At 43.7% G+C, this 13,713-nt stretch overlaps 1 protein-coding gene and 1 pseudogene across 1 annotated transcript in view; one reads left to right on the top strand and one right to left on the bottom strand.

Moving 5' to 3' along the window:
- The window catches only part of LOC124619658 (scoloptoxin SSD14), a 531,056-nt gene that overhangs the window by 486,348 nt on the left and 30,995 nt on the right, over window positions 1-13,713 (bottom strand). The window lies entirely within an intron of this gene.
- Window positions 3,055-3,172, top strand: LOC124561800 (annotated as a pseudogene).

Below are 13,713 nucleotides of genomic sequence, written 5' to 3'. Positions count from 1 at the left end.
GACCGAGGGCTGTTTTCTTTCAATTGTAGATATTGGGGAAATGGAAGGGATAAAAAAAAAATATTTGGGAGAGGCTACTGAAGTACACGGTTTCGAAAAATCTAGTTTACAGGAAAGTATGCACAAGATGCAAAATGTGCGTGGTGTAACTAAGAATACCTGCAACAGACAGAGCTTATATAAAAAACTTAAAAGAAATTACTGCACCAGGGCAGTGATACTTGGAGGCGTGTATGCTAGTAAATGTCTGATATCGGATTACAAGATTGATAACTTAGAAATATTATATAGAAAAATTATACGGAGAATATTAGGTTCTCAGAAAAATGAAGCATTTTGGAAATTAAGAATTAACGGTGAAATTACTAGAACATCACAAACATATCAGAAACTGCGAGGAAGAGGAAGTTATCTATACACAACCACAGTCGCCAGAACTTAACCCCGTAGGGAGTCGATAGAAGAGTCACGAGAACCACAATCAACTCGAAGGCCGATCGTACAAACATACCGCCGTTTGAGTCTCGTACAGATTCCCGTATGGAGGACGTAGTGATAAACATCCCTGGGGTTGTGAAGCAGCTGAATGGGTTGACAATAAATAAATCGCCAGGTCCTGATAGGATTCCAATTCGGTTTTACGGAGAGTACTCTACTGCATTGGCTCCTTACTTAGCTTGCATTTATCGCGAATCTCTTGCCCAGTGTAAAGTCCCGAGCGACTGGGAAAAGGCGCAGGTGACGCCTGTATATAAAAATAGAAGAACGGATCCTCAAAATTACAGACCGATATCCTTAACATCGGTTTGTTGCAGGATTCTCGAACATATTCTCAGTTCGAATATAAAGAATTTCCTTGAGACAGAGAAGTTACTGTCCATGCATCAGTACGGCTTTAGAAAGCATCGCTCCTGCGAAACGCAACTCGCCCTTTTTTCACATGATATCTTGCGAACCGTGGATGAAGGGTATCAGACGGATGCCATATTTCTTGACTTCCGGAAAGCGTTTGACTCGGTGCCCCACTGCGGACTTATAACTTAGGCACGAGCATATGGGATTGGTTCCCAAACATGTGAGTGGCTCGAAGACTTCTTAAGTAGTAGAACCCAATGCGTTGTCCTCGATGGTGAGTGTGCATCGTAGGTGAGCGTATCATCTGGAGTGCCCCAGGGAAGTGTGGTAGGTCCGCTGTTGTTTTCTATCTGCATAAATGATCTTTTGGATAGGGTGGATAGCAATGTGCGGCTGTTTGCTGACGATGCTGTGGTGTACGGGAAGGTGTCGTCGTTGAGTGATTGTAGGAGGATACAAGATGACTTGGACAGGATTTGTGATTGGTGTAAAGAATGGCAGCTAACTCTAAATATAGATAAATGTAAAGTAATGCAGATGAATAGGAAAAAGAATCCCGTGATGACTGAATACTCCATTAGTAGTGCAGCGCTTGACACAGTCACGTCGGTTAAATATTTGGGCGTAACAGTGCAGAGCGATATGAAGTGGGACAAGCCTGTAATGGCAGTTGTGGGGAAGGCGGATAGTCGTCTTCGGTTCATTGGTAGAATTTTGGGAAGATGTGGTTCATCTGTAAAGGAGACCGCTTATAAAACACTAATACGACCTATTCTTGAGTACTGTTCGAGCGTTTGGGATCCCTATCAGGTCGGATTTAGGGAGGACGTAGAAGCAATTCAGAGGCGGGCTGCTAGATTTGCTACTGGTAGGTTTGATCATCACGCGAGTGTTGCGGAAATGCTTCAGGAACTCGGGTGGGAGTCTCTAGAGGAAAGGAGGCATTCATTTCGTGAATCGCTACTGAGGAAATTTAGAGAACCAGCATTTGAGGCTGACTGCAGAACAATTTTACTGCCGACAACTTACATTTCGTGGAAAGACCACAAAGATAAGATAACAGAGATTAGGGCTCGTACAGAGGCATATAGGCGGTCATTTTTCCCTCGTTCTGTTGTGTGGAGTGGAACAGGGAGAGAGGATGCTACTTGTGGTACGAGGTACCCTCCGCCATGCACCGTATGGTGGATTGCGGAGTATGTATGCGGATGTAGAAGAAGTTGAGGGAAAAAGTGGATAGTAATTGGTGTCATGCAGTAGCGTCTGAAAGCTGTTACAATGCAGAAGCGGTATTCTACACAGTTCCGAGTTCCAATACTATTCCTCTATTGACTGCGAATTACAAAATGGCTCTGAGCACTATGGGACTTAACATCGGAGGTCATCAGTCCCCTAGAACTTAGAACTACTTAAATCTAAGGACAGCACACACATACATACCCGAGGCAGGATTCTAACCTGCGACCGTAGCGGTCGCGCGGTGCCAGACTGAAGCGCCTAGAGCCGCTCGGCCACTCTGGCCGGCACTGCGAATTACACTATCTGACCAAAAGTGCCCGGAGGTCTATTAGTGGACATTAATATTGACTGTGTCCCTCTTCATTTTTATGACGGCTTAAACTCTGTTGAGGACACTTTCAACGAGGTGACTGAATATTTGTGGAGGAATGCAACCCATGCTCACTCAGCTACCAAAACCAGAGAAGGTATGGATGGAGTCACTCATGGCAAAAATGCATTACTGTGTTGAGGTCGGGAGTCTAGGCAGACCATTCCATTTCAGAAACGTCACTGTCCACAAATCACTGCCTCACAGATGCAGCGTCTTCTGCCTTCCGAGAATCACAGCGCAGAAATAAAACGTTTGCCGGATTCTTGCGCTTAACTACCACAGTTGGAGGGACAAATGCTTCGTTTAATAGCAGTGACACGAAATGAAGTTGAGTTTTAATTATCAGCACGTGCGAAGCAAAAGCATAACAGCTTGCCACTACCGCAGGACGTCTTGTGAACACACTGCGGAGGCTGACGCAATCGCGGCTCGACTGTCGTTACTTCTAACTGCACGGGGTATTCTGAAGGTGCCGCTATCATTTCAAAAAGCGTAACTTGGAAACTATTGCAGAACAGAGTCTTGGTTCGTTGTAAATCGTTTAGCACCACTCAAAAGTTTTATTTCTTTCCTTTGTTGCATATTAGGGCAACGGCCTTGCCGCAGTGGGTACACCGGTTCCCGTCAGATCACCGAAGTTAAGCGCTGTCAGGCGTGGCCGGCACTTGGATGGGTGACCAACCGGGCCGCCATGAGCTGTTGCCATTTTTCGGGGTGCACTCAGCCTAGTGATCCCAATTGAGGAGCTACTCGACGGAATAGTAGCGGCTCCGGTCAAAGAAAACCATCATAACGACCGGGAGAGCGGTGTGTTGACCACACGCCCCTCCTATCCGCATCCTCATCTGAGGGTGATACGGCGGTCGGATGGTCCCGATGGGCCACTTGTGGCCTGAAGACGGAGTGCATTTTTTTGTTGCATATTTGGCTTAGAGTGCAACAAAATGACTACAAATAAGGAGAGAAGGCGCACTGTATTATCTGGCATGCAGAATAAAAAAAATGGCTCAAATGGCTTTGAGCACTATGAGACTTATCTGCTGAGGTCATCAGTCCCCCAGAACTTAGAACTACTTAAACCTAACTAACCGAAGGACATCACACACATCCATGCCCGAGGCTGGATTCGAACCTGCGACCGCAGCGGTCGCGCGGATCCAGACTGTAGCGCCTAGAACCGCTCGGCCACTCCGGCCGGCTGCAGAATGAAACTCGGTGGCAACGGTAGTGCGGAATTGTCGATGCCGCTATGGGAGGGTACAACCGGTGAAAACAAGTGATACGGGTCGGAAACTTTACAGAGACAGGCAATATCGAGTACAGTGCGAGCTCACTGATATCAGTCTTACCATTCACTCGCATAGTACTGTAATGTCCCAATGTGGTCGCCTATAGTCGCACCATAATACAACTGCCCTGAGCAACTTTAACACATGTGGCTCGTCGACCTCGTAGTCCTAGCAAGGTTATCCACAGAGATCACTCTTCTTCACTCCGCCTACGACAGCGATGAAGGGACTAGGAGGTTGCTTCTGATCGTTTACTCCCGAGCTTGGTCACGTGGCCAACTACTGCAGTCAGGTCTGCTACTTTCCCTGAGCCACTTTACCGAAATAACGCACGTTTTGTATGCTTTATATAAATTCAATAAACATATTCTTAAGTCTCCGTGTATCTTACCTCTTATCTAAATTCCTTTGTCGACTCATACGATAATAGTTGGTGGTGACTTTAATTTACCCTCGATACATTGGCGAAAATACATGTTTAATTCCAGAGGTACGCATGAAATATCATCCGAAATTGTGCTAAACGCATTCTCTGAAAATTATTTCGAGCAGTTAGTTCATGAGTCCACGCGAATAATAAACGGCTGGAAAAAACACACTTGACCTCTTAGTAACAAATAATCCTGAGTTAGTAACGAGCATCAAAACCATTACAGTGATTAGTGAACACAGGGTTGTCATAGCGAGATTGAATGTTTTAATCCCCAAATCCTCCAAAAATAAGCGAAAAATATACCTAATCAAAAAAGCAGTCAGTTTGGAACCGCGTGACCGCTACGGTCGCAAGTTCGAATCCTGCCTCGGGCATGGATGTGTGTGATGTCCTTAGGTTAGTTAGGTTTAAGTAGTTCTAAGTTCTAGGAGACTGATGACCTCAGTAGTTAAGTCCCATAGTGCTCAGAGCCATTTGAACCATTTGAACCAAAAAAGCAGATAAAAATTCTCTTGACGTCTTCCTGAGAGACAATCTCCAATCATTCCAAATTAATAATATTAGTGTAGACCAGATATGGCTTGAATTCAAAGAAATAGTATCGGCAGCAATTGAGAGATTTATACCAAATAAATTAACAAACGACGGAGCTGATCCTCCTTGGTACAGAAAACGGGTTAGAACACTGTCGCAGAAACGACGAAACAAACATGCCAAATTTAAACAGACGCAAAATCGCCAAGACTGGCGATCTTTTATAGAAGCTCGAAATTTAGCGCGGAGTTCAATGCGAGATGCTTATAACAGTTTACACAACGAAACTTTGTCTCGAAACCTGGCAGAAAATCCAAAGAGATTCTGGTTCAAAATTGTTCAAATGTGTGTGAAATCTTATGGGACTTAACTGCTAAGGTCAGCAGTCCCTAAGCTTACACACTACTTAAACTAAATTATCCTAGGAACAAAAAACACACCCATGCCCGAAGGAGGACTCGAACCTCCGCCGGGACCAGCCGCACAGAGATTCTGGTCGTATGTGAAGTATGTTAGCGGCAAGAAACAATCAATGCCTTTCTGCGCGATAGCAATGGAGATACTATCGAAGACAGTGATGCCAAAGCAGAGTTACTAAACCCAGCCTTCCGAAATGCCTTCGCAAAAGAAGACGAAATAAATATTCCAGAATTCGAATCGAGAACAGCTGCCAACATGAGTAACGTAGAAGTTAATTTCCTCGGAGTAGTGAAGCAACTTAAATCACTCAATAAAAGCAAGCCTTCTGGTCCAGACAGTATACAAATTAGGTTCCTTTCAAAGTATGCTGATGCATTAGCTCCGTACATAACAATCATATACAACCGTTCGCTCTACGAAAGATCCGTACCCAAAGACTGGAAAGTTTCTCAGGTCACAGCAATATTCAAGAAAGGTAGTAGGAGTAATCCACTAAATTACAGACCCATACCGTTAACGTCGATATGCAGCAGGATTTTGGAACGTATATTGTGTTCAAACATTTTGAATTACCTCCAAGAAAACTGTCTATTGACACAAAGTCAACATGGGTTTAGAAAACATCGTTCCTGTGAAACACAACTAGCTCTTTATTCACATGAAGTGTTGAGTGCTATTGACAAGGGATTTCAGATCGATTCCGTATTTCTGGATTTCCGGAAAGCTTTTGACACTGTACCACAAAAGCGGCTGGTAGTGAAATTGTGTGCTTATGGAATATCGTCTCAGTTATGTGACTGCATTTGTAATTTCCTGTCAGAGAGGTCACAGTTCGTAGTAATTGACGGAAAGTCACGGAGTAAAACAGAAGTGATTTCTGGCGTTCCCCAAGGTAGTGTTATAGGCCATTTGCTGTTCCTTAACTATAGAAACGATTTGGGAGGCAATCTAAGCAGCCGTATTAGGTTGTTTGCAGTTGACACTGTCGTTTATTGACTAATAAAGTAATCAGAAGATCAAAACAAATTGCAAAACGATTTAGAAAAGATACCTGCATGATGCAAAACGTGGCAGTTGACCCTAAATAAGGAAAAGAGTGAGGTCATCCACATGGGTACTAAAAGGAAACTGTTAAACTTCGGTTACACGATAAATCAGTCTAATCTAAAAGTCGTAAATTCAACTAAATACCTAGGTATTAGAATTACGAACAATTTAAATTGGAAGGAACACACAGAAAATGTTTTGGGGAAGGCTAACCAAAGACTGCGTGTTGTTGGCAGGACACTTAGAAAATGTAACAGATCTACTAAGGAGACTGCCTACACTACGCTTGTATGTCCTCTTTTAGAATACAGCTACGCGATGTGGAATCCTTACAAGATAGGACTGACGGAGTACATCGAAAAAGTTCAAAGAAGGCCAGGACGTTTTGTACTTTCGCGAAATGTGGGAGAGAGTGTCACAGAAATGATACAGCATTTGTGCTGGACATCAATAAAAGAAAGGCGTTTTTCGTTTGCGACGGAATCTTCTCACGAAATTCCAATCACCAGTTTTCTCCTCCGAATGCAAAAATATTTTGTTGACACCGACCTACATAAGGAGAAACGATCACCATGATAAAAAAGGGAAATCAGAGCTTCATTCTTTCCACGCGCTATACGAGATTGGAATAACAGAGAACTGTGAAGGTGGTTCGATGAACCCTCTGCCAAGCACTTAAATGTGATTTTCAGAATATCCAAGTGGTGTAGATATTCTTTTAATTTAATTTTTTACATTTGTCCAGAAAGGAAATTGCAGAACGTAGTTAAATGCATATCTGTATTCTACTCGTTGTTGCAGGACTACGTGATTCAAAACACATATCTTTATTCTTCCGGCCATGTTGTTGTTGTTGTTGCTGTTGTTGTGGTCTGCAGTCCAAAGACTGGTTTGATGCAGCTTTCCATGCTACTCTATCCTGTGCAAGCTTCTTCATCTCTCAGTACCTACTGCAACATACATCCTTCTGAATCTGCTTAGTGTATTCATCTCTTGGTTTCCGCTTACGATTTTTACCCCCCTCGCTTTCCTCCAGTACTGAACTGGTGATCCCTTGATGCCTTAGAATGTGTCCTACCAACCGATCCTTTCATTGACTCAGCTTGTGCTACAAATTTCTCTTCTCCCCAATTCTGTTCAGTACCTCCTCATTAGTTACATGATCTACCCATTCAATCTTCAGCACTCTTACCTTAACAAATCATATTTACATAAATTATTTCATCGAGTTCCCATTGCAATGTCAACACGCTGAAGCTAAAAAATAGTGTGCATGTGCGTAATTCTCTCTTTTGTCACATCTGTATTAAATACTATTAATTATTTGTTTAACAATGTATTTTCAGCACAAACAACTAACAGGGATGCAGCCCGTTGATGTCGTCAACAGCCGCACAACAGGAGCACATCTTGTACAAGGCAAAACTGCAGCAAGTAAAAGCTGTGTAAGGGAATTTAATAACTCGGTTCTCAGAGAAACTGCGGAAAGATAAAACACACACACACACACACTGTAAACGCTGGCGCGCAACACAATCAAAGACGACCAACGTCAGAAGTTATCGATGGTGAAAATTAACAACCAACGGACGTGGTAGCATTAACTCTGCCCATCAGTCCTTTGACTGGGGAAAGAGGAGGATATCATGCAGAATTTAAGCAAAAATCTCTATCTCTATTTACAAGATTACTTGTTAATTTAATTTCACTGCTTCCAGTAGCAAAGTGCATGGCAGAAACTATTACGTAGTATGATCAGCACCATGAAAATGTTCTGCAATGGTGAACTTGCTTGGCTGTTGTAAGCGTATGCCGCTTATGCCCAGTACACGGGTCCGCGACGATCCTCATTGCCCAATATACTATTTGTACGATATGCCACGACTGCAAGTAATATGACAGACAACCGCCTTTCGTAAACGTAAAAGGACTCCGATCTTAGATGGAGGTCGGAAAACATATTTCACACCATGTTTCCGCAGAGTACGACCACTCTTATTGGAATTGCTCCCTGCGTAAGGCAAAAAGCCGTTAGACTTTGGTGCCAACACGGTTTTATCATCACTCACCTCGTACACGGTTGGGCGATATCGGAACGCACTTCTGATTTGTCTTTCACTATAACCATTCTGACGGGCGTGACCTCAAGATGGGCTAACTTGGCTGACACACTCTCAGGGTCTTATGTGAACCTTGAAGCCTGCATGAGCTAAAAGAACATTACAACCATTCTCATCCATCTCTTCGACTACAGTCAGTCAAATTCTACTTCGATACTGAGATAGTTTGATACTTTCTCGAGTGCGCTAGATCTACTGTGATCATCACTGCATGTTACCGCCAACGTGACGTGGCTCTGGCGCTACGAAGACATTATGGTTCCGTGTCCCAGGCGGCTAGGGTTTCTCTCTTGCTGTCTCGATGGGCAGTCAGACAGAAACCCTCGTAAGTCCCACTGACTCTGATATACAACTAAGAGGTATGTTCAGAAAATTCTGGAAGATTCGTATTCTCGCACCAATGGAGTCCGCGGCTCGTGGTCTAGTGGCTAGCGTTGCTACCTCTGGATCACAGGGTCCTGGGTTCGATTCGTAGCCGGAAAAATTTTTGGAAATTTGTGGTAAGGTCTTACGGGACCAAACTGCTGAGGTCATCGGTCCCTAAGCTTACACACTACTTAATCTAACTTAAACTAACGCTAAGGACGACACACACACTCGTGCCCCAGGGAGGACTCGAACCTCCGATGGGGGAGCCGCGCAGACCGCGACAAGACGCCTGAGACCGCGCGGCTACCCCGCGCGTCGATTCGCGGATTGGTTGGGAATTTTCCCTGCCCGGGGACTCAGTGTTTGTGTTGTCCTCATCATTTCATCATCATCATCATCATCATTCGTGACTGTGGATAAATTGGATTGTGAAACAAATTAGCCGGCCGCTGTGGACGAGCCGTTCTAGGCGCTTCTGTCTGGAACCGCGCGTCCGCTACGGTCGCAGGTTCGAATCCTGCCTCGGGCATGGATGTGTGTGATGTTCTTAGGTTAGTTAGGTTTAAGTAGTTCTAAGTTCTAGGCGACTGATGACCTCAGATGTTAAGTCCCATAGTGCTCAGAGCCATTTGAACCATTTGAAACAAATTGGACTGTGTCAAAATTGGGACGGGCTCTGATGACTGCGCAGTTGAGCTCCTCACAAACTAAACATCATCATCATCGCGCCAATGGTGTGTTGAAGCGAAATGCGGTTGGCATCCCTGCACACGCCTGTGTTTAATGTGTAACTGCCGACGTTTCATTTTTGTATGTTTGTTAGTTATTGTTCATTGCTGTATTGAGTTAAAGAAGCAACGCGTCTGCAATAAATTTTGCGTGAAAATCAATTAAACCTTTACAGAGACACACCAGATGATGCAGGAAGCCTACGGTGATGAGTGCTTTAGCCGTACTCGGTGTTAAGAATGGTTCACACGATTTAAAAATGTCCGGGTGGAATTTAAAGATGACCCTCGTTCAGGACACCCTTCTGCGTCTACCGACGGCACTCATTTCTACATCTACAACTACATGGTTACTCTGCAATTCACACTTAAGTGCCTGGCAGAGGGTTCTTCGAACCATTTTCATACTACTTCTCTACTATTCCACTCTCGAATAGCGCGTGGGAAAAAGGAACACCTAAATCTTTCCGGTCGAGTTCTGATTTCTCTTATTTTATCATGATGATCATTTCTCCCTACGTAGGTGGGTGTCAACGTCAACGAAATTGTGCGTGCCAATCGTAGACCGCCTGCCCGGGAGACTGCAGAAGAATGTAACATTTCAGTAGTATGATGTCATGAGAACCTGCCACAGCATCTTGGAACGCATCATGTTACCGTCAAGTTGGTGCCACGGCTCATGGCTCAAGATCAGACGGACTTCCGCCTCGCAGTCTGCGAAGAGCTTTTGGATGGCGCAAATGAGAACGAGATGTACCTTAATAGAATCATAATTGGTGATGAGACGCGGTTCAACGGTTATGATGTGAGACCAAGGTTCAGTCTTCACAATGGGTCGGGAAAGGCTTTCCAAGATTAAAAAAAGCTCGTCAGGTCAGATCAAATGTCAAAGCCATGCTCATAGTTTTCTTTGACTTCGAAGGATTAGTTCATCATGAATTCGTGCCACAACGGCAAACTGTTAATCGATGGTACTATCGGGACGTGCTGAGACTTCTCGAGAAATTGTGAGAGCGGCCTAAAAAGCGGCGAGACAATTCATGTCACTTGCATCATGATAACGTCGTACCCGCACATTCATCCCTGTTGTGCGTAACTATTGCCTCGTCCTCCGTACTCTTCAGACCTGGCCCCTGTGGACTTTTTTTACTTCCAAAGTTGACATCTTCGTCGAAAGGACGAAGATTTGCAACGATAGGTGAGATAAAAGAAAACTGACAGACGGCGCTTCGCGCGACCTAGCAGGAGGCTTACCAAGACTGCTTCCGGAAGTGGAAACGGCGTTGGGAGCGGTGCATCAATTGTGGAGGAGAGTATTTCAAAAATGGTTCAAATGGCTCTGAGCACTATGCGACTTAACTTCTGAGGTCATCAGTCGCCTAGAACTTAGAACTTGAAACGTCCCCTTTCAACAATTATACTTGACTGTCCTTAAACTGACACACAATATTTTTAGCGCAACGCAATCTGACTTTCAATAATCCCTACAAAAGAGTGGCCCTGACTAACATTAACCTATACCTTTCACAAATCACTTACCTCACAAAAATCTTCGTTACTCGAACTACTGAAATACAGCGATCGCCACTACTGCCAGCTAAATAAAAGATTCAAACTACGTAAGGCACTAACTACTGATAGGCATAGTTAGCAAATGAAAGATTTTAATAGAGAACAAACAATGTATTTACCTTAATAGTGTTGAAAAATCATAATATACATAGCAGTTCATGACATCCAGTCTTACAAATTTCAAAACTCCGCCATTTCTCTCCCCACATCCACCACCGCTGGCGGCTCACCTCCAACTGCGCAACGCTACGCGCTGTTCACATCCAGCTGCCGCTGCCCAACACTACAATGGCAGGCAACAATGCAAACTAGCCACAGACTGCCCACAGCACAGCCAGTGATTTTCATACAGAGCGCTACGTAACATTGCCAATAAGAAAACATAAACAGCCTACTTACAAACTAATTAAACCTAACTAACCTAAGGACAGCACAGACGTCCATGCCCGAGGCAGGATTCGAACCTGCGACCGTAGCGGTCGCTCGGTTCCAGACTGTAGCGCCTAGAACCGCACGGCCACTCCGTCCGGCGAGAGTATTTCGAAGGAGACCATGCACAATAAGCAAAAGGTAAGCGTAGAAACATTTTTTGGACAAAGTTTCGCAATTTTTTGGACAGACCTCGTACTGATTGTCAGTGTGTGCTTAGCGGTGGCGCCGTTAATTGCATGTCTGCAAGTTGTGCAGCGACGATTTTGATTTGAGTCGTCACATGCCTATCAGATGCGGTGGTCAAGTCTCAAGACGACTAGTTTCAGAGGTTTAATATGTTCTAAGTACAGTATAGATCCGCGTGTCCGGGATCAATTGATGATATATGATATGTGATACGACTGAGGGTTAGTGGTGTGAAGTAAATTCCGGTCAGCGCAGGGTGTACCCTTTTCTGTGTGCAGCGATTGGACGCAACCGCTTTCTGCAGAATGTTGGCCGTTAATGATTGGGACAGGTTATGGAACTAATTTACGTATGTTTAAGACACTAGGCCGCACTCATAAATGTGAGCATCGCATGTGTGTGCAAGCAGTTAAAGGTTTTTACATAGATAGTCAGGCAGCAGTTAGAGTTGACGGTAAATTGAGTTCATGGTTCAGAGGAGTTTCAGGGGTAAGACAAGGCTGCAACCTGTTCATATTATTTATGGATCATATGTTGAAAACAATAGACTGGCTGGGTGACATTAAGATATGTGAACACAAAATAAGCAGTCTCGCATATGCGGATGACTGAGTTGTGATAGCAGATTCGATTGAAAGTTTGCAAAGTAATATTTCAGAGCTACATCAGAAATGTAAGGACTATGGTATGAAGATTAGCATCTCCAAAACGAAAGTAATGTCAGTGGGAAAGAGATATAAGCGGATTGAGTGCCAAATAGGAGGAACAAAGTTAGAACAGGTGAAAGGTTTCGAGTACTTAGGATGCATATTCTCACAGGATGGCAACATAGTGAAAGAATTGGAAGCGAGGTGTAGCAAAGCTAACGCAGTGAGCGCTCAGCTACGATCTACTCTATTCTGCAAGAAGGAAGTCAGTACCAAGACTAAGTTATCTGTGCACTGTTCAATCTTTCGACCAACTTTGTTGTACGGGAGCGAAAGCTGGGTGGATTCGGGTTACCTTATCAACAAGGTTGAGGTTACGGATATGAAAGTAGCTAGGATGATTGCAGGTACTAGTAGATGGGAACAATGGCAGGAGGGTGTCCACAATGAGGAAATCAAAGAAAAACGGGGAATGAACTCTATAGATGTAGAAGTCAGGGCGAACAGGCTTAGATGGTGGGGTCATGTTACACGCATGGGAGAAGCAAGGTTACCCAAGAGACTCATGGGTAGGAGGAGTCGGGGCAGACCAAGGAGAAGTTACCTGGATTCGGTTAAGAATGATTTTGAAGTGATAGGCTTAACATCAGAAGACGCACCAATGTTAGCACTGAATAGGGGATCATGGAGGAATTTTATAAGGGGGACTATGCTCCAGACTGAACGCTGAAAGGCATAATCAGTCTTAAATGATGATGATGATCTCATGTGTTCGATGCATCGGCATATTAGTAGAATAACTAAAGGTTAATTCTTTAGCTGAACCATGTTCTACTAGATATAACTGTATCAAGGTTTTTAAAAATGGGTCTTTTTTTTAAATCATCAGTCATATTATCAAGATTTCTCTTGCATTTGGTTATACATTTTTACGCAAACGGTGTCTTGCGCATTACTAGTCTTTGCGCTACCTGTTGCGCTCCCTGTTGTGCTAGTGAAAGAAGAAAAGCCTTATAAAACACTTCTGTACGCTAAGCTGAATAGTTAAAAATTTTACTGGTTTCATTACAAATGTATTTAACATTTCTATTGCAGAACTAAAATGCTTTCAACATTTGACTATTCCAAGCTATTGGTTTAAAGGCTTGTGGTTAATCACATGCCGATTAGAGGATATATATTAAAATGAAATGACTTTTCTGTTTGCAAATGATTAATTTACGGTCAGGATTAGCTTTCCTCCATGTTCGATTGCATTAATAGACTGTATCCCATAATTATTTTACAGAGTAAATGTTCCCCGTTCTATTTGTATTATGGAGCTGCTAACCGTTTGAACAGCTGCGTCTATGAGCGAAGGCGAAGACTGAACTGGCTTCCGAACTGTTATGGTGAAAGTCTTTCATTATTGTTAAATTCAACTTTGTGTAAGAATTCATATGAACTTCTTTCTTGTTATGCTTACTGAT

This window comes from Schistocerca americana, chromosome 1 (assembly GCF_021461395.2).
Source record: "Schistocerca americana isolate TAMUIC-IGC-003095 chromosome 1, iqSchAmer2.1, whole genome shotgun sequence".
Taxonomy (NCBI): domain Eukaryota; kingdom Metazoa; phylum Arthropoda; class Insecta; order Orthoptera; family Acrididae; genus Schistocerca; species Schistocerca americana.
Note: the sequence above shows the minus strand (reverse complement) of the source record. Positions and strands in the feature narration are given on the sequence as shown.